The sequence below is a fragment of the Trachypithecus francoisi genome, unplaced genomic scaffold (genome assembly GCF_009764315.1).
Source record: "Trachypithecus francoisi isolate TF-2019V2 unplaced genomic scaffold, Tfra_2.0 Lachesis_group3, whole genome shotgun sequence".
Classification (NCBI taxonomy): Eukaryota; Metazoa; Chordata; class Mammalia; order Primates; family Cercopithecidae; genus Trachypithecus; species Trachypithecus francoisi.
In genome coordinates, this window is record NW_022681468.1 from 137,538,387 (window position 1) to 137,559,824 (window position 21,438).

The window sequence follows — 21,438 nt, forward strand, 5'->3', positions numbered from 1 at the left end:
AGTATCAGTCCTTCCTTCACTGAGAATGAGATAGGTAGCTAGAACTGAAGCTGCTTCAGGAGTAAAAGGGCAAAAAAAAAAAAAGGAGATACTTTGGGCCACTAAAAGCAATTTCAGTCACATCACAATTTTGCCTTGCCTTGACTCTGCCCCACAAAGCCTAGAATCTAGTAGTATCTCTAGTTTTTAAAAATCTTAAATGACATCTTACTTTTGATATGCCTGACTACATTCCTGAGCCAGCAAGACATTTGTAGAAATTCATCAAGTCTTTACCACTGCTATTCCGTTAGGGGTTAATATGGGTGAGTATTCACATAATAATCTTGGTATGGGGTTGGTACTTCTAAACATCAAATAAAGGCAAACCATAATGGAAAAAAATTGACAAGAATATAAACAGTTTCAAGCTCTCTACAACAACAGCATGTTTGAAAGGAGGTTAGTAAGCAATCTGACAGAACAGGAAAATATTTTTAATTCTTTGGTTCAGGGCCCAGTATCAATATATAAAAAGTAATAAAATCTGTGAGAAAGGCTAACACCTTAATAGAAGAATAGAAAACACTAAGGCAATTCACAAAAGAAACTTAACCTGTAAACATTGAGAAAATGTTCAACTCATTAGTAATGTAAGAAATGCAAATTAAAATGAAGAGGTTTTTTTTAACCAAACAAATGAATAAATATTTTTAAAAATCATACTTATTTCTTAGGGAAATGAATACTATCATAAACTGCTAGTAGGAGTAAAATTGGTTCAATCTTTCTATAGGGCAATTTAGCACAATATATGTATCAGAAGCCTTAGAATTTTTCACACCCTTTGAGCTAACAGTCATAATTTTAAGAATTTATTTTCAGGAAATAAGCATGAGTGAATATTGGAAGGGTGATTATGTCAGTGCTGTGGAATCGTGTATCCGTGGAGATAACGTAGATGTCCAGCAATAGGAAATTGTTTACATAGGTTATATCTGTACCTACTAGTGTTTTATCATTTTATTAGTCTTCTCAAATAATTAATTTTTGGCTTTGTTGATTTGTCTTTCTTGTACAATTATTTTCTAGTTTGCTGATTTTGTGTTTATCTTTGTTATTTTCTTTTTTCTACTTTCTTTAATTTGCTATTCTTTTTCTAGCTTCTTGGGATGAATGCTCAGACATTGCTTTTCAGCCTTTGCTTCTAATATATGATTTAAGGATGTAAATTTCTCTCGAAGCAACACTTTGGCTATATTTCTCAGGTTTTGATATGTTGAATTTTTATTATTGTTCATTTATTTATTAATTTCCCTTGATAGTTTTTCTGTGAATCATTTCATAAAGAAATGGCTTTATTTCCAAAAATTTGGCAGTTTTTAAGTTATCCTTCTGCTCTCAATTTCTTCTTCTTTTTTTTTTGAGACAGAGTCTTGCTCTGTTGCCCAGACTGGAGTGCAGTGGCATGATCTTGGCTCACTGCAACCTCCACCTCCCGGGTTTAAGCAATTCTGCTGCCTCAGCCTCCAGAGTAGCTGGGTCTACAGGTGCATGCTGCCATGCCTGGCTAATTTTTTTATTTCGGCAGAGACAGTGTTTCACCATGTTGCCCAGGCTGGTCACGAACTCCTTAGCTCAGGCAATCCACCCACCTCAGCCTCCCAAAGCACTGGGCCAATTACAGGCATGAGTCACCGCACCCGGCCAATTTCTTCTTTTAAATACTTAAATTTTATGTATGTATGTATGTATGTACGTATGCTATTTCAGGACATCTGCTCTCAACTTCTCGCATAATTTCGCTGTGAACAGTGAACATACTCCATTATCTGTGTATATTTTTTGAAATTTGTTGAGACCTGCCATCCTGACTCCTCATTCCATCTGCTGCCAGCTGCTCTTAACATTTTTTTCTCAGGCTGCGTGCAGTGGCCCACACCTGTAATCCCAACACTTTGGGAGGCTGAGGTGAGTGAATCCCTTGATCCTAGGAGTCTGAGGCTAGCCTAGGCTACATGGCGAAACCCCATCTCTACTAAAAATACAGAAATTAGCTGGGCATGGTGGTGCATGCCTGTAGTCCCAGCTACTCAGAAGGCTGAGGTGGGAGAATTGCTTGAGCCTGAGAGGTGGAAGTTGCAGTGAGTCGTGATTGTGTCACTGCAATGCAGCCTGGGTGACAGAGCAAGATGACTCTGTCTGAAAAAAAAAAAGCTGTTTCACCCAAGATCACACCCTCTTGCACGGCAGCCTATATCTAGTGACTGACTGGTTGTTGCACAGGTTTAGTAAAGGCCTATCCCCATTGTGCCAACTCAGGACTACCCTGAAGGAAAGGGATTCCGGTTTCACAGCACCTCATGGGGTTGACTGAGGGAGGCATTGCGTTCTTCTCAAATTGTGTATTTAATACAACTTAAACTTTCCTGAGTGATGAGTCATCAGTAGTCCAATAGTACAACGAATCCCTTATAGTCTACTAAGGTGTTATGGGATATTTGCCCATATACTAAACTACCTCAAGTCAAAATATTTGGATAGCCTGTATCCTTCATTATAAGGTTATCAACCCTTACTTTTTGTTGTATTTTCAAAGCTTCTCTAGATCCCTGTATTTTCACAGCTTTCCTTCTGTAGCGAATACTCTTTGGAGGGTCTTCCTAGATTGTAAGAACCTTCTTTAATCCCCAGCCATTTTATAACTCGACTTCCTCTCTCACCTCAGCCACAAGGGGCTGGACCAGGAGTGGCAACGCGGTCATTCCGTGTCCATTTCCTGTGACGTTTCCAGGGGAGGAAGCTTACTGTCTGTAGTTACACCTGTAAACTCGAAGCTCAGGAGCTATGCAGTGGGCATCTTTTAACAGCCATGTGGCCTAGAAAGCACAAGGGGCAGATATACACAAATGAGCAGAGACAAGAAACCGAGAGGGATGATGAGCCGTCTCAGCCCTGTTTCCAGTCCTGTCTGAAGCACTGTTCCTGTTTTTGGGCTTCATGAAGGGACCTATATCCTTTTTTTTTTTTTTTTTTTTTTTTTTTTTTTTTTTTTTTTGAGACGGAGTCTTGCTCTGCCGCCCAGGCTGGAGTGCAGTGGCCGGGTCTCAGCTCACTGCAAGCTCCGCCTCCTGGGTTTACGCCTTCTCCTGCCTCAGCCTCCCAAGCAGCTGGGACTACAGGCGCCCGCCATGTCGCCCGGCTAGTTTTTTTTTGTATTTTAGTAGAGACGGGGTTTCACCATGTTAGCCAGGATGGTCTCGATCTCCTGACCTCGTGATCCGCCCGTCTCGGCCTCCCAAAGTGCTGGGATTACAGGCTTGAGCCACCGCGCCCGGCCTGGACCTATATCCTTATAATCCTCTTTGCCTGCCTTAACTTAACTCAAGCCAGTTTATGCTACTTAGGACAACATTAATTTTCTTTTTTTAAAAAATTCTCTCTTTTTTAAATTATACTTTAAGTTCTAGGGTACACGTGCACAATGTTCAGGTTTGTTACACATGTGCTATGTTGGTTTGCTGTACCCATTAACTCGTCATTTACATTAGGTATTTCTCCTAATGCTATCTCTCCCCCTGCCTCCCACCCCACACCAGGCCCCGGGGTGTGATGTTCCCCACCCTGAGGACAACATTAATGTTCTAACTTTAAACTCAGATGAACTTGGAAACTGTATAACAGATAAAATTATAAAATAAGACTAGAGGTAGAGTTTTTGAATGAAAACAAGGGATTCTCTCCCAAGAAAAGCTTTAATGCATACAAGGATTTTATGGCTTCTCTTTTGACCACTCGGAGTCCATTTTTGCTTCTTAAACTTGTTTATCTATTTACTTATCTTAATTGACAAGTAAATACTGTATATATTTATGGCTTACAATATGATGTTTTGATATATGTATACACTATGGAATAGCTAAATCAAGCTGTTTAACATATGCATTACCTCACCTTTTTTTTTTGTGATGAGAACACAAAATCTACTGTCAACAATTTTCAGATATACAATATATTGTTATTAACCATGATCATCATGAAGTGCAGTAGATTTCTTGAACTTATTCTTACTGTCTAACTGAAATTTTGTGTTTTTTGACCGGTAGTTCCCCAATGTTCCTGACCCTCAGCCTCTGGTAATCTCCATTTCACTCTCTGCTTCTATGACTTCGACTTTTTTACAATTCACATATAAGTGAAATCATGCAGTATTTATCTTTCTGTGACTAGCTTATTTCACTTAACATAATGTCCTCCAGGTTCATTCATGTTGTCCCAAATGACAAGACTTCCTCCTAAGGCTGAATAGTAGTAGTCTAGTGTGTGTGTGTGTGTGTGTGTGTGTGTGTGTGTGTGTGTGTGTGTGTGTGTGTATGTATATATATATAGAGAGAGAGTATATTTTCATTATCCATTCATTTGTTACTGGACACTTAGGTTTGCTTTGGATAGTTGAATTTTAGACATTTTAAAGTCAATTTAATTTTTTTAGTATTTTAGGCTTAAATATATTTTGATATAGGTCAAAAAATATGGAGATATGTATATATCTCAAGAATGAATGCTAACTAACATTGAAGCTTGTAGATGGTATAAGGAAAATTAATTTGCCAATTGGACATTGTTGAGAATTATGTTATTGTTAACCTTTAACATTTATTGTAAAGTCTATGCAATAGTTGTTCTTGCTTATGCATTGAAGTGCTCAGGTAGATACATTCAGCAGAATCCTTAACACTTGCCCATAGCTTGGCACCTAGCACCTAGGATAATAGATAACAAGAAAGGCCAGGCACAGTGGCTCATGCCTGTATTCCCAGCACTTTGGGAGGCCGAGGTGGATGGATCACCTGAGGGCAGGAGTTTGAGACTAGGCTGGCCAACTTGGCAAAAACCCATCTCTACTAAAAATACAAAAATTAGCCGGACGTGGTGGTGTGTGCCTGAAGTCCCAGCTACTTGGGAGGCTTAGTCAGGAGAATCTCTTGAACCCATGATGGGAAGGATGCAGTGAGCCGAGATGGTGCCACTGTACTTCTGACTGGGCGATAGAGCCAAACTCTATTAAAAAACAAAACAAAACAAAAAAAACAAGAAATAACATTAGATCTTTTATTTAATCATAATGTTATTTTGAAGGACCTCTGTGACTAGATACTATAGTATATTTGTAACCCAACACTAAATGATTTCCATTGGCAAAACGATCTGTGGGTGTTAGCAGAGAACCAAGAAGACCCTTGTCTCTTGTGTATCTGTGGGCTTTGTTCTGGTCCCCAGCCAGAGATTTCATCTTACATTTTTGTTCATTTCAGATAACAGATTGCGGGTGGATTAGTGAAAAGCCATCCTTAGTAATAGGGAATGTTTTGATGATGAGTCATTAATGCTTTTTGTTTGGAGATCAAAGATGGCACCATTCAGTGATAAACGTGTATTTCCTTCATATGATATAGGGAAGATGTTTGACTCTGTATTGCTGATTTACTCTGGTCTTCCCTGCCTCATTCTTTTCTATTACAGGTCGACATCTCAGATTGTGGGGTGTTGAAGCGAGGGGCCAGGCAGTGAAGCTTTCTATGCTGGTAGTTTGCTCTTGGGCTTTTAGTTGTTTTTTTCTACTTTTATATGATACAAACTAAAATATGGTTCCATAATATTTATTGAATACAGATTATTTATAGTTTTAGATAAAGGATATACTTTTGCCCATATTTCCGTCACTTCCTTTAATTCTTGTCTGTGGAGGCTGCGTAACAGTCTCAGAATGCACAATATTTCTAGTGTGTGGACCTTGTTGTCGAGGTTTTAGACACACTGAGCCTCATGTCTTCTAGAGTATAGTATTGTGTAAGCAAGTATCAGTGCTAAAGAATACATTTTTTTTTTCTTTTTTTTGAGACTGAATCTCGCTCTGTCGCCCAGGCTGGAGTGCAGTGGCACAATCTTAGCTCACTGCAACCTCTGCCTCCCCGCTTCAAGCGATTCTCGTGTCTCAGCCTCCCAAGTAGCTGGGATTAGAGGCGCCTCCCACCATGCCCAGCTGATTTTTGTATTTTTAGTAGAACAGGGTTTCACCATGTTGGCCAGGCTAGTCTCAAACTCCTGACCTCAAGTGATCTGCCTGCCTTGACCTCCCAAAGTGCTGGGATTACAGGTGTGAGCCAACACGCCCAGCTCCAGTAATACATTTTTGAAATGGAAGAAACATTCTCCATTCTTCGTTAATGTGCTATGGGAAAGAGTGGCTACATATTTATTTTATAGCTCTGGAATTAATGATTCAAAGTATAATATATCTTATTTGCAATGCTCCATAGATTGTTTAAGATCATTTGCCAGCCACTTAATCTGTGGCTATAATTAAATTACTCTCAAACTTCTGACTCTGAGATTTAGTTTTTCTTGGACGAAAGACTACCTTTTCTATCTCTATCTTCCAAAACATGTTAACTGACCCTTGAGAGTCCCAATTGAAAGCCTTTTTCACGTATAGCCTGCACCAACCTTTCTTCCCTCAGACCTTGATGATAGACTAAGGGTTCCATAAACTCTGCTTCTCATCTCCACCAGCCTATAGGCTCTGTTGACTCATAGCCTAAGCACTAACTCTGAGTTTTCCCCTATGTTTAAAAACAACCAAAACTTTTTATTATGGGAAAATCTAATCTATATACTAAAGTAGAAAGAACAGTACAATAAATTCCCATGTACCTGGGCCCCAACTTCAACAATATCAACTCCTGGCCAGTCTTACGTCAGCTATACCCTCACCCACTTTTGCCTTTCCATATTATTTTGAAGCAAGTCCCAGACATACTGTTAATTCATCCCAAATATTCCACGGTGTATCTGTGCAGAAAAGAGCATAGCAGGCCTGACTGCTATCCTTTGGAAGGTCTGTTTACAAGGTTGGCCCTTGGCAAGCATCTGGGAATTTGGATTTTGGAAGGGTTCACAGCCACCCTAACTAGTAGTAGTATACTGTGCCTAAGCTTTGTGTGCAAACTACATAGTTTATGGTGAATACTTGCTTTCCTTCTGGGAGTCTGGAATCTTAGTAAGTGCTATACAGAGTAAGCCTATGTAACCTGTCCTCAGTAAAAACTTTGAGCAATGTGTCCCTATGAGCCTCTCTGGTAGACAGCATTATTGTAACTAGCTGCTGGGGGAATTAAACCCATCCTGTGTGACTCCACCGCGAGAGGGCTCTTCAAAACTTGTATTTGGTTGCCTCTAAACATTATCTCACGCACCTTTTACTTTTGTGATTTTGCTCTGTGCCTTTTTGCTATAATAAATCTTGGCCATGAGTACAGTTATATGCTGAGTCCTGTGAACCCACTTACCAGATCACCAAACCTGTGTGTGGTCTGGGGATTCCCTGACAGATTATCTCTAACATAAGCCCTTGAAAAAATCTGTATATCTATGTATGACCACAAAACCATTATGACACCTAAAAATGTTTATAATTCCTTAATATTATCAAATAATCAAGCCAGTTTTTACATTTCCTATTGTCTCATAAATGTCATACTCTTTTTTTCTACTTTGTTCTAATCAAGGTTCAGGTATTGCAACTGGTTGATACTTATTGTTAAGTCTCAAGCTATAGGTTCTTACTCTATCTTTTTATTTTCTTTTTTCCTTGAAATTTATTTTGTTGAAAAAACTGTATAATTTTTCCTGCATAGTTTCCCACAGTCTAGTTTTTGCTAATTATATTGCCATGGTATAGTTCATTGTGTTGCTTTGTAAATTAGTTGTTGTATCTAGATGCTTCTTGTGTGAGTTTTTGAAAGCCCAATGCCTTCATATATCCTGAGGATATGCCTTAATTTCCATTTGATTAATGTTTGCCAAGAACATTGATGTACTTGGATAAAAGGAGATTAAACAGTAAATATCTTTGTTTTCATTAGCATGAGACAGATCTTCTGACACTTGGAGCCTGACTCATCTTACTCTAGAGAATCCAATAAAAAAATACATGGCTTAGGCCGGGCGCAGTGGCTCACACCTGTAATCCCAGCACTTTGGGAGGCCGAGGTGGGCGGATCATGAGGTCAGGAGATCGAGACCATCCTGGCTAACACGGTAAATCCCATGTCTACTAAAAATACAGAAAATTAACTGGGCGTGGTGGCGGGTGCCTGTAGTCCCAGCTACTTGGGAGGCTGAGGCAGGAGAATGGCGTGAACCCTGGAGGTGGAGCTTCCTGGAGGTGGAGCTTGCAGTAAGTTGAGATTGCGCCACTGCACTCCAGCCTAGATGACAGAGTGAGACTCTGTCTCAAAAAAATATTCTGATATAGGTGGAAATGTGGGGTTTTCTTATTTTTTTAAGACTCTGTAAAAACAAAATATTAATAGAAAATGACAGAACCCTACTAAAAATTGTAGACCCCACATGCATTAATTTCCTATGCAATGAAATCCTTCAGTACCTTAGTAATGAAGTTCTAATTAATGAGTTACTTAAGTCCCTCTTAATTCAACTCTGTAGGAATAATCCAACAGCCAAGGCCCAATGTAATTATCATAGGTCATCTTTGGAGGTGTGCCTTTTTTGAAACAGCTGGATGGTTGGGCATTTAATAAACATTTAGAATGTAAATGTATACTTAAATTAAAAAAAATTAAATTGTGGTAAAGTACACATAGTGTAAGTTAACCATCTTAACCATGTGTAAGTGTACAGGTCAGTAGTGTTAAGTACATTCATATTGTTGTACAACCAGGCCAGGCATGGTGCTCACAGCTGTAATCCCAGCACTTTGAGAGGCTGGGGCAGGAGGATCGCTTGAGCCCAGGAGTTCAAGGCCAAAGCTCTCCATCTTGCCAAACTATATCTCTGTACCCATTAAACAATAACTCCCTATTCCCCACTCGCTCTAGTCCCTGGCAACCTTTATTCTACTTTCTCTCTCTATGAATTTGATTACTCTAGGTACCCTATATAAGTGGAATCATATAGTATTTGTCTTTTCATTACTGGCTTATTTCATATGGCATAATGTCCTCAAGGTTCATCCATGCTGTGACATCTTTCAGAATTTCCTTCCCTTTTAAGGCCAAATAATATTCCTTTGTGAAATATACCACATTTTGTTGATCTGTTCATCCATTGACGGTCATGGGTTGCTTCCATTCTTTGGCTACTGTGAAGAATGCTGCTGTGAACATGGGTGTGCAAGCATTTCTGAGACCTTGCTTTCAGATCTTTTGGATTTATACCCAGAAGTGGGATTCCTGGATTATATAGGAATTATATATTTAATTTTTTTAGGAACCACCATACTATTTTCTGTACTGGCTGCACCGTTTTACATTACCAGGGCACAGAGGTTCTAATTTCTCCAGGGCACAAAGGTTCTAATTTCTCCACATCCTGTCCAACTCTTGTTATTTTCTAGTTTTTTGATAGTAGGCATTCTAATAGGTGTGAAATGGTATCTCATTGTGGGCTTGATTTGCATTTCCCTAATGATTAATGATGTTCAGCATCTTTTCATGTGCCTATTGGCTATTTGTATATCTTGTTTGGAGAAATGTCTATTCAGAGTCTTTGCTTATTTTAGAATCAGGTTGTTCATTGTTGTTGCTGTTCAGCTGTAGAATTCTTTCATTTTTGCTTTAAATTTACTTAGAGATGGGTCTCACTACGTTGTTTGGGCTAGTCTTGAACTCCTGGGCTCAAGCAGTCCTCCTGCCTCGGCCTCCCAAAGTGCTGAGATTATAGGTGTGAGCCATCATGCCCAGCTGAATTGTAGAATTCTTTATATATTCTGGGTATGAATCTTTTATCAGATATATGATTTGCAAATATTTCCTTTCATTGGGTTTCCTTTTCACTCTGTTGATTGTGCCCTTTGATGCACAGAGGTTTTTTTTTGTTTGTTTTTTGCTTTTTTGGAGACAGAGTCTCACTCCATCACCAGGCTGGAGTGCACTGGCGCGATCTCGGCTCACTGCAACCTCTGCCTCCTGGGTTCAAGTGATTCTCCTGCCTCAGCCTCCCGAGTATCTGTGACTACAGGCGCGCGCCACCACGCCCTGCTGATTTTTTACTTAGTAGAGATGGGGTTTCACCATGTTGGCCAGAATGGTCTTAATCTCTTGACCTCGTGATCCACCCACCTCGGCCTCCCAAAGTGCTGGGATTATAGATGTGAGCCACTGCACCTGGCCTTCTTTTTTTTTTTTTTGACACAGAGTCTCACTCTGTTGCCTAGGTTGGAGTGCAGTGGTGCGATCTCGACTCACTGCAACCTCTGCCTCCCGGGTTCAAGCACTTCTCCTGCCTCCGCCTTCCGAGTAGCTGGGACTACAGGTGTGTGCCACCACGCCCGGCTAATTTTTTGTTTCTTTTAGTAGGCACAGGGTTTCACTGTGTTAGCCAGGATGGTCTTGCTCTCCTGACCTTGTGATCCGCCCGCCTCAGCCTCCCAAAGTGCTGGGATTACATGCATGAGCCACCACACCCAGCTGATGCAGAGAGATTTTAAATTTATTTACTTTTTTCTTTTATTGCTTGTGCTCCTGGTGTCAGCTCCAAGAAATCAGTGACAAATTCAGTATTATGAAGTTTTCCTCCTGTATTTTCTTCTAAGAATGTTACTACAGTTTTAGCTCTTAGCATTTAGGTCTTTGGTTCATTTGGAGTTAATTTTTCTGTGTGGTATAATGAAGGTTTATCTTCATTCTCTGCAGTTTCACTTTTACACTTTGGTTTAATGATGCATGTACACGCCATGTAGAAGATAATGTAAGGTTCTAAATTTAGTTATGCTATTGACAACTGCTTGCTGTGGAAATCTTGCTCTAATGCCTCCTCCCATAGGCAGTTGTTACTGATTTATCTCATCTTTCCCAAGAGAGTTTTAAGTTTTAAGAAAGAGAAATTGTTAAATATTATTTGTTAGTTATTAAGTATTATTTATACTTTTTAGCTTAGCTTTTTAAACTTTTTATTTTGAAAAGTTTTCAAAACATTCACAAAGTAAGAAGAGTAAAACAAATCCCCCCAAGCACGCAGCTTCAACAAATAACAGCCTTCTGCACATTTGCTTCATTTCTTCCTTTTCCCAACATTTTCTTCTTCTGAAAGATTTTAAGGCAAATCACAACCATTTTATTATTTCACTCATATTTATATGTTTAATGTAAACATAGACATACATAGACATTTCTGATCAAATGTGTATTATGTCAGAGTATGCCTTTCTATGTATTTTATAGTAGAGTTCTTGTATAATTAATTTTGTTGTTTTAAAGCCTGGGACTAGGGACTAGCACCAGCAGCAGAATTTTGATATTTGAAATTTGCTTTAGAGTTCACATATTTGCTTTATAGAATGTATTTGATCATGTCTACAACTAATATGCTGCATGTGCTTCAGAAATGCAAACCCCAATTATAACATAGCTCTTTTGGGGAAATATGAATTGCTTTACAGCCCTCCACATTAAAATTGTGGTTTCCAAGAATTCATTATTTACAGAAATCAGCTACATATGTTTACAAATGGCTTAGAATGAAAACTCACCGGAAAGATTACAAAAATAAGCTTTTCTCTCTTTTTTTAAACTCCTTCCCTGTCTTTTGAGTCCTGGTGGATACTATGCAACAAAAGCATTCACCTCATCCATAATTCTTTCAACCCCTTATGGGTTTTTTTTTTTTTTTCACCCTAGATAATTTAGTAAAGTTCAATAAAGTAAGGGAACTTTTTGCTATAGAAATACTATGTAGAAGTTAAGAATTCACAAATACATGGCCATGGAATTGAGAGATAATCAGAGGCCTCACCCAGAATTAGAAAACTTCTGTCTTAGTGTTTATGCTGCTATTGTCAGGTATTGCGGGAGCCCAAAGAATGGGCTCTTGGTGGACAGGTCATCTCGGCAGACTGAAATAAAGCTGTTTGGGAATGTGGGATAGAGATTGAGGGGAGTGAGTGAGGGGCATCAGGAATGCTGGCCATACAAGTATGCTGGTTTCCTCAGTCAGCCAAGGATAACATAAAGTTGAAACCAGGAAACGTCATAGTGTAAAACTTTTTTTTTTTTTCCGAGACACAGCCTGGTTCTGTCATCCAGACCGGAGTGCAGTGGCGTGATCTTGGCTCACTGCAACTTCTGCCTCCTGGGTTCCAGCGATTCTCCTGCCTCAGCCTCCCGAGTAGCTGGGGTTATAGGAACCTGTCACCATGCTTGGCTAATTTTTATATTTTTAGCAGAGATGGGATTTCACCATGTAGGCCAAGCTGGTCATGAACTCCTGACCTCAAGTGATCTACTTGCTTCGGCCTCCCAAAGTGTTGGGATTACAGGTGTGAGCCACCATGGCCGGCCCTTATTTTTAATTTTTTTTAATTTCTGGGACAGGATCTGCTCTGTTGCCCAGGCTGGAGTGCAGTGGTGTGATCATGGCTCACTTTAGTCTTGACCTCCTGTACTCAAGCAGTCCTCCCAGCTCAGCCTCCTGAGTAGCTGGAACTACAGGTGTGTGTCATCACGTGCAGCTAACTTTTTTATTTTTTGTAGAAACAAGGTTTTGCTATATGTTGCCCAGGCTGGTCTCGGACTCCTGGGCTCACGCGATCCTCCCACCCTGACCTCCCAGAGTGCTGGCATTACAAGAGTGAGCTGCTGCTCCTGGCCCTAGTACCCATTTTAGCACAGTGTTCCATATATCCCCCAGTAAATAATTTTGTGTCATGTGACCTATTTCTCCTCTTTGAAAGCTTCCAAATTTTTAGTATCAAGGTAAAACTGGTATCACTGAGTCTTCTATAAAGATATTTAAGAAGCATTCGTACATAACACAAATACTAATTCATTCTTTTCTTAAGAAAGCCCATATCCCTTATGCTGACATTTCTAGCTCTGAGTGTTTCCTTCACCCGTGTGCCTATGGCATGGGTGTATCCTTGTGGGAATCTTCTATAGAGCCTCAGTTGTAAGCCTTTGATGACTCCAGTGGACATGATGTGGCCAGGTGTACACCCTTGACCTTTAGAATTGGCCCCACTCCTCTTTGCCTTTAGTGAAGCAACAAAGGAGAAAGTGTAATACTGCTCTTCTTTGTAACATCGTCTTTATTTTTCTCTGTTTATGTGTTATTTCCTTTCCTTTATTTCTCCTCTTTTTAAAGACTTACCTAAGTGACAACAATATTAAAAAAAAAATCCCCAAGAGTCTCTTGTTTTCAACTGGAAAAGTCTGATTTCTAGAATTTATTAATGGATCTAATCTCTTTTCAAATGTGAAGAAAATAAAACTACTCATTTAAAAACACAGCCTCTCTGAGAAGGTAACATTTGAGCTGAGGTTTGAACAAGGAAGATACAGTGTAGTGGAGAGAGAAGGAAAGTCGGGGCTAGACATTCTTTGGTCAAATCCTGGCTCCACCACTTAACTAGTCATGTCATCTTGACCAAGCTATTTTGACTCACTCAGCCTGAGTTTTTTAATCTATAAAACTGAGGTAATAATGCACAGTGATAGGGCTATTAGGGTTAAAATGGACATAGCTCTTTGACCTCCTTTTGACATGCTTCAGGAAGAGATGCCTGGACATGGCAAGCAGAGAACAGGCTCTGCTCTCATCCTCCTTGTTTCACCGTCCCCCACCCCCAGCTTAACGCAGAACCTCACTCGTAAAAGGGACTTGGTAAATACGTGTTGAATTGGAATTTGATTTGAAAATGAATAGGAAAAGTATAGAAGAGGAATGTGATTTAAACAGTGCATAAAAATGAAAACGTTTACTATGGAAATGTGAGTTTCAGAACTGTGCTCTCATGACTCCTTGTTTTCGGTGATAATTAGCAACTTAAAATAATTTTGTGTTGATGCTTAATGCCAGGCTCTGGAAATCCTAATATTCAGCCTAAAGGATTTACTATAGTGTTTTCAAAGAAGCAGCATTTTGAACTGACAAATAGGTTTGCGTGTTGTTAGAAGAAAAATTTAAGAAATTTATTTAGCGTATTACTATCATGCAACAGGGCAACAATCTTTATTCTTGTATTTTCTGTTCAAGTTATTGAGGCTTTTTCTACCAAAAGTTTATGTTTATGTTATTATCTTTTTTAACAGTCTACGTAAAGCCCACTCCTTTCTGGCTATGATGTGAAAAATTACATTAGCATAGTGGAAAGTATATTATCCATACAAGAGGTTACTTAATCTTTTTTTAAAAGGGTAAATATTATGCTGATTCATGTTTTTATTTCATTTTAATAACATTCCTCTAGTACTACCTGGTGTAAGGATTTCTAAAAAGAGACCTTGTTATTCTAGACTTCAATATCTCATGATCTAATCAGAGGTCTTGTGCAGAGATCAACTGACTTAGACAGGCTACTTAACTCATGTGACGGAAAACTTGAACTCTCTAGGATTCTAATTGTCCCCTTAATTCCAATAGTGTTTGGGAATATACACTACTTTGTTCAAATTCAATACCTTAAAACATTTTTTGTCATTAGAAGTGATTAATCACCTGACAGTCTTTTTTTTTTTTTACATAGTGAATTCTTTATTCTCTTTTAAAGATTTGTGTTGTCATTTACAGATCTTCAGTAGGGAAGGGTAATTTAAGGGATTAGGAAGTTAGTTGAAAATTGTTTAGAAATGAAAATCATTTGTAGTGACTTACATACTTCCTAGCGATTAAAAGTTATGTAATTATTAACTCTGCCTTTGTATTTTTCATAATTATTCAAAAGAACAGATAGTTTACTTACTTAAAAAGACAACATTGAGGCTGGGTGCGGTAGCTCACACCTGTAATCCCAGCACTGTGGGAGGCCAGGGCAGGCGGATCACCTGTGGTCAGGAGTTCAAGATCAGCCTGGCCAACATGGTGAAACCCTGTCACTACTAAAAATACAAAAAAATTCAGCCAGGAGCGGTGAAAAATTGTATTTCTTTGTATTTTTAGTAGAGATGAGATTTCACCATGTTGGCCAGGCTGGTGGCAAGTGTGGTGGTGGTGGGTGCCTGTAATCCCAGCTACTCAGAGGCTGAGGCAGGAGAATTGCTTGAACCTAGGAGGCAGAGGTTGCAGTGAGCCGAGATCATGCCACTGCACTCCAGCCTGGGGGACAGAGCAAGACTCTTTCTCAAAAACAAACAAACATTGAAATCAGAAAACATTTGGAGGAATAAAGAAATACCTGCAATTTTTGGTTCTTTCTACCAAGTTGTTTTGTTAATTCAGGAACATATTTGGCATTTCATATAATGATCACTTTGAAATACTTATATCTCCAAAATCCTGTGAAGAGTGAAACAGAAGTCAGGATTAAACTTAGTGTTGATTTCATCTCCTGTCCTTTTTCTGGTAATGAAAAGGACTAGGAGGGCAAAATACTTTCCTCTTAAATATCCACTCCACCCTCCCTGGCTACTGGAACAGATCCACATTCTTATTTTCTAAAAACAAAAAGGAAGGGTGTGTGTATGTGTATTTTCTACCATAGCTACCTAACTAACCAGGGATTCTTGTGTTCTAGTTCTTTGCATTCTAATTCAGATATACTTTTCAGGAAAATGTAATGCTTACCTGTAATATGTTCAACTTGCTACAATTATCATAGAATATTTTTGGTTCTGCTTTTATAGTCATTTAGGGATTGATCTAATCACTTTAATTTTTCTTAACATGAGGCTCCTAAGATTAGTTACTTTTCCTGGCCTACTTGTTCATGTGTCAGAGCTCAACAATTCCAGTGTCCCCTAACAAATGTTAGTGGTCTCCCTAGTTCTGACTGGCTTCCCAGGAATGCTTCTAGAGCCCCAGCTACCAGATGCTTCCTGATTGGGAGGCGGGCTGCTTGCAGTTGCTTTAGGAAGGGATTGGCACTGCCAGAAGCAAGACTTTTGGTCAGAATGATTCATTTCCATAGTGTGACATTAGCTGTATAGAGCAGACTATTTTTCTAAATCATTGTGTTATAATAATAGAAGTTCAAGAACCATAATTAGGGCTGTCGTAAGGGTGTGGACATAGCCATAAGCTAAGGAAAAGGTTCATCTAGTCTGGGGATGGACCTTCACATTCTTGCCACGATATCTTTTAACATAACATTTGTTCAATTAAAATACCTTAATCCCTAGAATGTTGGGGAGCGGGACATGTTTTTCAAAATTATGGATTGGAATGGATGGGGAAGGAAAACTGAGTGCTGAGAATGGGTTTTTTAGAAATTTCTAGGTGTGTCATTGCACCCATAGTTTTTTTTAAATGTATTGCTGAGTCTCTATTGCCACCCAGATGTCACTTTTTCCCTTCCCTACTCCTGAAACTTCTAAGGCATTGCTACCATCAGTGTATCATAAATGAATTCATAGTGCTTGCCATATTCACGGTCCCTTCAAAGGGTAACTGTACCCCTCACTCTCCTTGTTGACTCAGGGCCCCTGCTAAGAAACCAAATGATCCAGCCAAGCTGATTGGACAAGGGGAGGCCCTGACCTGAGAGTGGTTCACTCACAGGCTTAAGGGCCTTTTGATGTGGACTGGTTTCAAAAGGGCAGTCTAAACAGAAGTAGCAATGTTTAACTGAGCAATTTAGGTGTCCTATTTTGGGAATTTCCATAACAAGTATGGAAAAGATAAACCAGAGGAGTGGTGTAGACACATTGACAGTTGTGACCCCATTAGCAGTGGTGTACCAGAAAAGCCACCAATTCTTACTCACGGGCTTTCAGGGCCTGCCTTGGAACCAACACTTTGCTTCGGTTTTTTGCCTCTGTGTGACTTAGCCCTTCTCTGGTTCCTTATCCTGTTGTTTCTTCTGTATTCATATGTGTGCCCTACTCATCCTTCACCTGAGTGAGCTTGAGTATCAGTTCATTGCAATGATAGAAGCCCAATCCTAGGGGACCTTAGATACCCAGAGGAGCCAGGGGCAGGTTGGTAGTCCAGGGGCATCAGGGGATAGAGTCACTATTTAGGGCCAAGAAATTAGGAATCTGGGCCTCAGGCTGTCTGCCTTGAGCTGCCACAGCTCTCTCTAGTAATGGACCAGATTCATTTAAAGAAATTTTTTTTTTTTTTGCTATCTAGACTACAGACTTTATTCAGTATCACCAGATTTTACATGCATTCATTTGTGTGTATGTAGGTCCATACAACTTCAGCACAGGTATAGATTCATATGCTTAACCTCATAATCAAATGTTAGAATCAACATCATAATCATCATAATCACGTAGAACTGTTCCATCAGCACAAAGGAACTCCTTGCGTCATCCCTTTGTAGTCATACATATCCCACACCCCCTCCAGTCCTTATCTCTGGCAACCATTAATCTGTTCTTCATTTCAATAATTTTGTCACCTCAAGAATCTTATATAAATGCAGTCATACAGTATGTGACCATTTGAGTCTGGCTTTTTTTGTTCACCATAATACCCCTGAGGTACAACCAAGTTCTTGTATCAACAGTTCCTTTTCATTCCAGAGTAGTATTCCAAGTTATGGATGGTTTGTTTAACCATGTACCTGTTGTAGGACATCTGGGTTGTTTCCAGTTTGGGGTTATTACAAATAAAGCTCCTATGAGTATTTGGGTACAAGTATAATATGGGTTTTCATTTCTCTGGAATGAATGTCCAGGAGCACAACTGCTGGGTCTTATGTTTAACTTGATTAAAAAATTATGTTTAACTTGATAAGAAATTTATAAACTGTTTTCCAGAGTGATTGTAACATTTTACATTCCTGTCAACAATGTATAAAATACCCATTTTGTATCCTCATCAGTATTTGGTATTTTGACTATTTTTTCTTTAGTCATTCAGATAAGTAAGTCATAGCCTCACTGTGGTTTCAATTTGCATTCCCTCATGACTTATGGATTTTAACAGCTTTTCATATGCTAAATTGCCATCTCTAGATCCTCTTCAGTGAAACATCTATTCATGTCTTTTGCTCATTTTCTAACTGGACTGTTTGTTTTATTGTTGAGCTTTTGTGGCCTTTTTTTTTTTTTTGAGACAAGGCTTCACTGTTACACAGGTTGGAGTGTGGTGGTGTGATCATAGCTCACTGCAGCCTCAAACTCCTGGGCTCAAGTGTTCCTCCTGCCTCCCTAGTAGCTGGGACTACTGGTGTGTGTCATGGTGCCCAGCTAATTTTTTTTTTTTTGAGGCGGAGTCTCGCTCTGTTGCCGGGACTGGAGTGCAGTGGCCAGATCTCAGCTCACTGCAAGCTCCGCCTCCCGGGTTTATGCCATTCTCCTGCCTCAGGCTCCCAAGTAGCTGGGACTACAGGCGCCCGCCACCTCGCCCGGCTAGTTTTTTTGTATTTTTAGTAGAGACGGGGTTTCACTGTGTTAGCCAGGATGGTCTCGATCTCCTGACCTCGTGATCCGCCCGTCTCGGCCTCCCAAAGTGCTGGGATTACAGGCTTGAGCTACCGCGCCCGGCCTTTAAAAAATTTTTTTGTAGAGACAGAGTCTTACTATGTTGCCCAGGCTGGTCTGGAACCCTTAACCTCAAGCACGCCTCCCAAAGTGGTGAAATTACAAGCATGAGCTACCATGCCTGACTACAGTTGAGTTTTTAGCACACTTTATATATTCCAAATTGATCAGATATATGGTTTGCAAATTCATCTCCATCTGTAGCTTATCTTTTCCTCTTCTTAAATCACAAGTTTTCAAATTTTGAAGAAGTCCAGTATATCAGTTTTTGTCTTGTATGGATGTGCTTTTAGGGCAAAGTCCAAGAACTTGTCACCTAGGCCAAGATCCTGAAGATTTTTCTCCTGTGGCTTTTTTCCAAGTTACATAGTTTTATGTATTATATTTAAGTCCATTATACATTTTTATATTTTAAATAAATTTTATATCAGATGTGAGGTTTAAGTAGAGGTTCTTTTTTCTCTTTGCTATGGGTGTCTAATTGCTCCAGCATAATTTGTCAGAAAGGCTATTCTTCCTCCATTGAATTGCTTTTGCACTTTTTCACAATCAGTTGAGCATATTTATGTGGGTTTATTTCTGGGTTCTCTCATCTGTTCCATTGATCTATGTGTCTGTTCCTCTGCCAATACCATCTATCTTGATTACTATAGCTTTATAGTAAGTCTTGAAGTCAGGTGATATGAGTCCTCCAAGTTTTTCTTCTTCAAAATTGATTTAGCTTAAGTAACTTTACACTGGATATTTTCTTTTTTTTTTTTTTTTTTTTTTTTTTTGAGACGGAGTCTTGCTCTGCCACCCAGGCTGGAGTGCAGTGGCCGGATCTCAGCTCACTGCAAGCTCCGCCTCCCGGGTTTATGCCATTCTCCTGCCTCAGCCTCCGAGTAGCTGGGACTACAGGCGCCCGCCTCGTCGCCCGGCTAGTTTTTTTGTATTTTTAAGTAGAGACAGGGTTTCACCATATTAGCCAGGATGGTCTCGATCTCCTGACCTCGTGATCCGCCCGTCTCGGCCTCCCAAAGTGCTGGGATTACAGGCTTGAGCCACTGCACCCGGCCTACACTGGATATTTTCATCTTTCCCCATTTTGTCTCCTGCTTTATTCTAGAGAAGAAAGTTCTTGCATAAGTGCTTCCTTTTCTTGTTGCAATTCCTGCAAATGCTGTTGGTTTTGCTCCAGTCTGTCCTCCAGCCACTGTAGGAGAGGCCCACTGACTGCTGACATCTGACTGCACAGATTCTTGGTAAACACTGAGCCATTATGTATCTTGGTTACTGAGTCCAGATGTGTAAGGCTGTGGATCCTCCTATACATATCCTGCTCCTCCTGGCACAGGATCTTGGGCAGCTGTACTGCTGATTCAAGGCACACTTTCCCAATAGTGACATGAGGTACAATATGGATTGGGATTTCAATTCTTTTATACTCTGAACTCTTTTGGGCCTATATGGATTGGAAGCAAGTGTAGAGTACCCAGCCAGTCTTTGTGTTCTTATCTTCTATGAAACAGGAAAAAATAAGTCCTTCTTGATCTATCATCTGGCACATGGCTTGTGTGCGAACATCAACATGTGAAGGCCAAACAATTATATGAGGATGGGAATGATACCAGCCTACAACTCTAATGGGGCGGCCTGTCAGTTCAGCCAACCTCTCTGCCTCTGTTGAAGCTGCAGACAGCTGCTCTGAAGAAATTTTTACTCGATCCTTACTCTTACCAGAACGTCGTAAGATGATGACAGAATGAATGTGAACAATTCTGATGGCATCAACCTTTTCAGCAACTGTGTGCATTTCAGTTCCAGTACATGCAAATTTGGAGCCACTCCTTGGATCATCGTTCAACTCCCCTATGCACAGCCCCATCACTTCCTCTTTCTCTGTGCTGAAAGCGTGTTTGAGACAAACAAGGAAAGCGTCAGACTCGAGATGAACCGCCTGTACTACCTGCACCACCTGCACCGCCATCTTGGCCCGAACCCCCAAAATTTTTTTAAAGCCATTTTAGGTTCACAGCAAAATTAAGCAGATTGCCCTCCTCCATAGTCTTACCTTTTATTTTTTTTTTTTAAATTATGAACAGGAAATAAATGTTAGGGATATCAAAAGGAATAAATTTCACCTTGTTGAGTTGTTTTTGATGTGTGATGAAAAGTTTTTAGAATTTACAGCCAGTACTTATGGTATCTTTATTGCTTCTGTTTTTGTAAAATTATTGGAAATCTACTCTGGCCCAGGATTCCTGTGTGTTTCAGTATGTTCAATATGGAGTTGTTAGAGTATGGATCGTGTCGACTCCTCTTTCTCTCAGCTCTGGCTATCCTCTTCCCTCTTCAGTAGCAGCAAAGGGCCAACCAAGCCCACTCTCAAAAAACAGCTACCAGGAATATGAGTTCTATTCCCTTCTGGATCTGGGTTTCTTCCACATGATGCCATGAAGAAGGTCAGGTGGAGTCACAGATACTTGGTTTATTTATGTTAAACAAAAAAAAGAGATGGCCTATAGGAGAAAAGAGATGGTTGCTATATCCAGGAAGTTCTCAAGCTCACAGACCCCGTGCATACCCCTTTCATCTTTCTCTGTATGATCTTTGCCTGAGTCTATGCAGACACCACTCTAGCTCTTCTCTCTCTTGTGATCACAAGAATATAAAAACTGTCTAGCCACTTCCTCTTTATTACGCCCGAGTCTCTAATTATCATGCTGAGTGAGCCAAGTTCTTGCTGACTGAATCATGTTCTTATAATTCTACTGATGTAGAATACTACTGATTATATCCTGTTTCTACTAACAAAACGGACATACAAAATTTGTCCAACATGCGTAACCACATACTTTTACCTTTTCCTTCATGAAAGCTCTAGACAATTCTTTCATCAAGGATTTATTGAGTACCTACTGTGTTCCAGTCCTTTTATGATCTCAGCCCTGGGAATCTCTGTGGCCTCTCATTTCTTGCTACAGTGATTCTAAACTACTTGTTATACCTCACGTGTATTTTATCCTGTTCC

The 21,438-nt window shown here is 39.8% G+C and overlaps 1 protein-coding gene and 1 pseudogene across 9 annotated transcripts in view; one reads left to right on the forward strand and one right to left on the reverse strand.

Moving 5' to 3' along the window:
- MYO5A (myosin VA) overlaps positions 1 to 21,438 on the forward strand; it is a 223,219-nt gene that overhangs the window by 28,799 nt on the left and 172,982 nt on the right. The gene's annotated exons all lie outside the window — the stretch shown is intronic.
- On the reverse strand, positions 19,488 to 20,394 carry LOC117070638 (annotated as a pseudogene).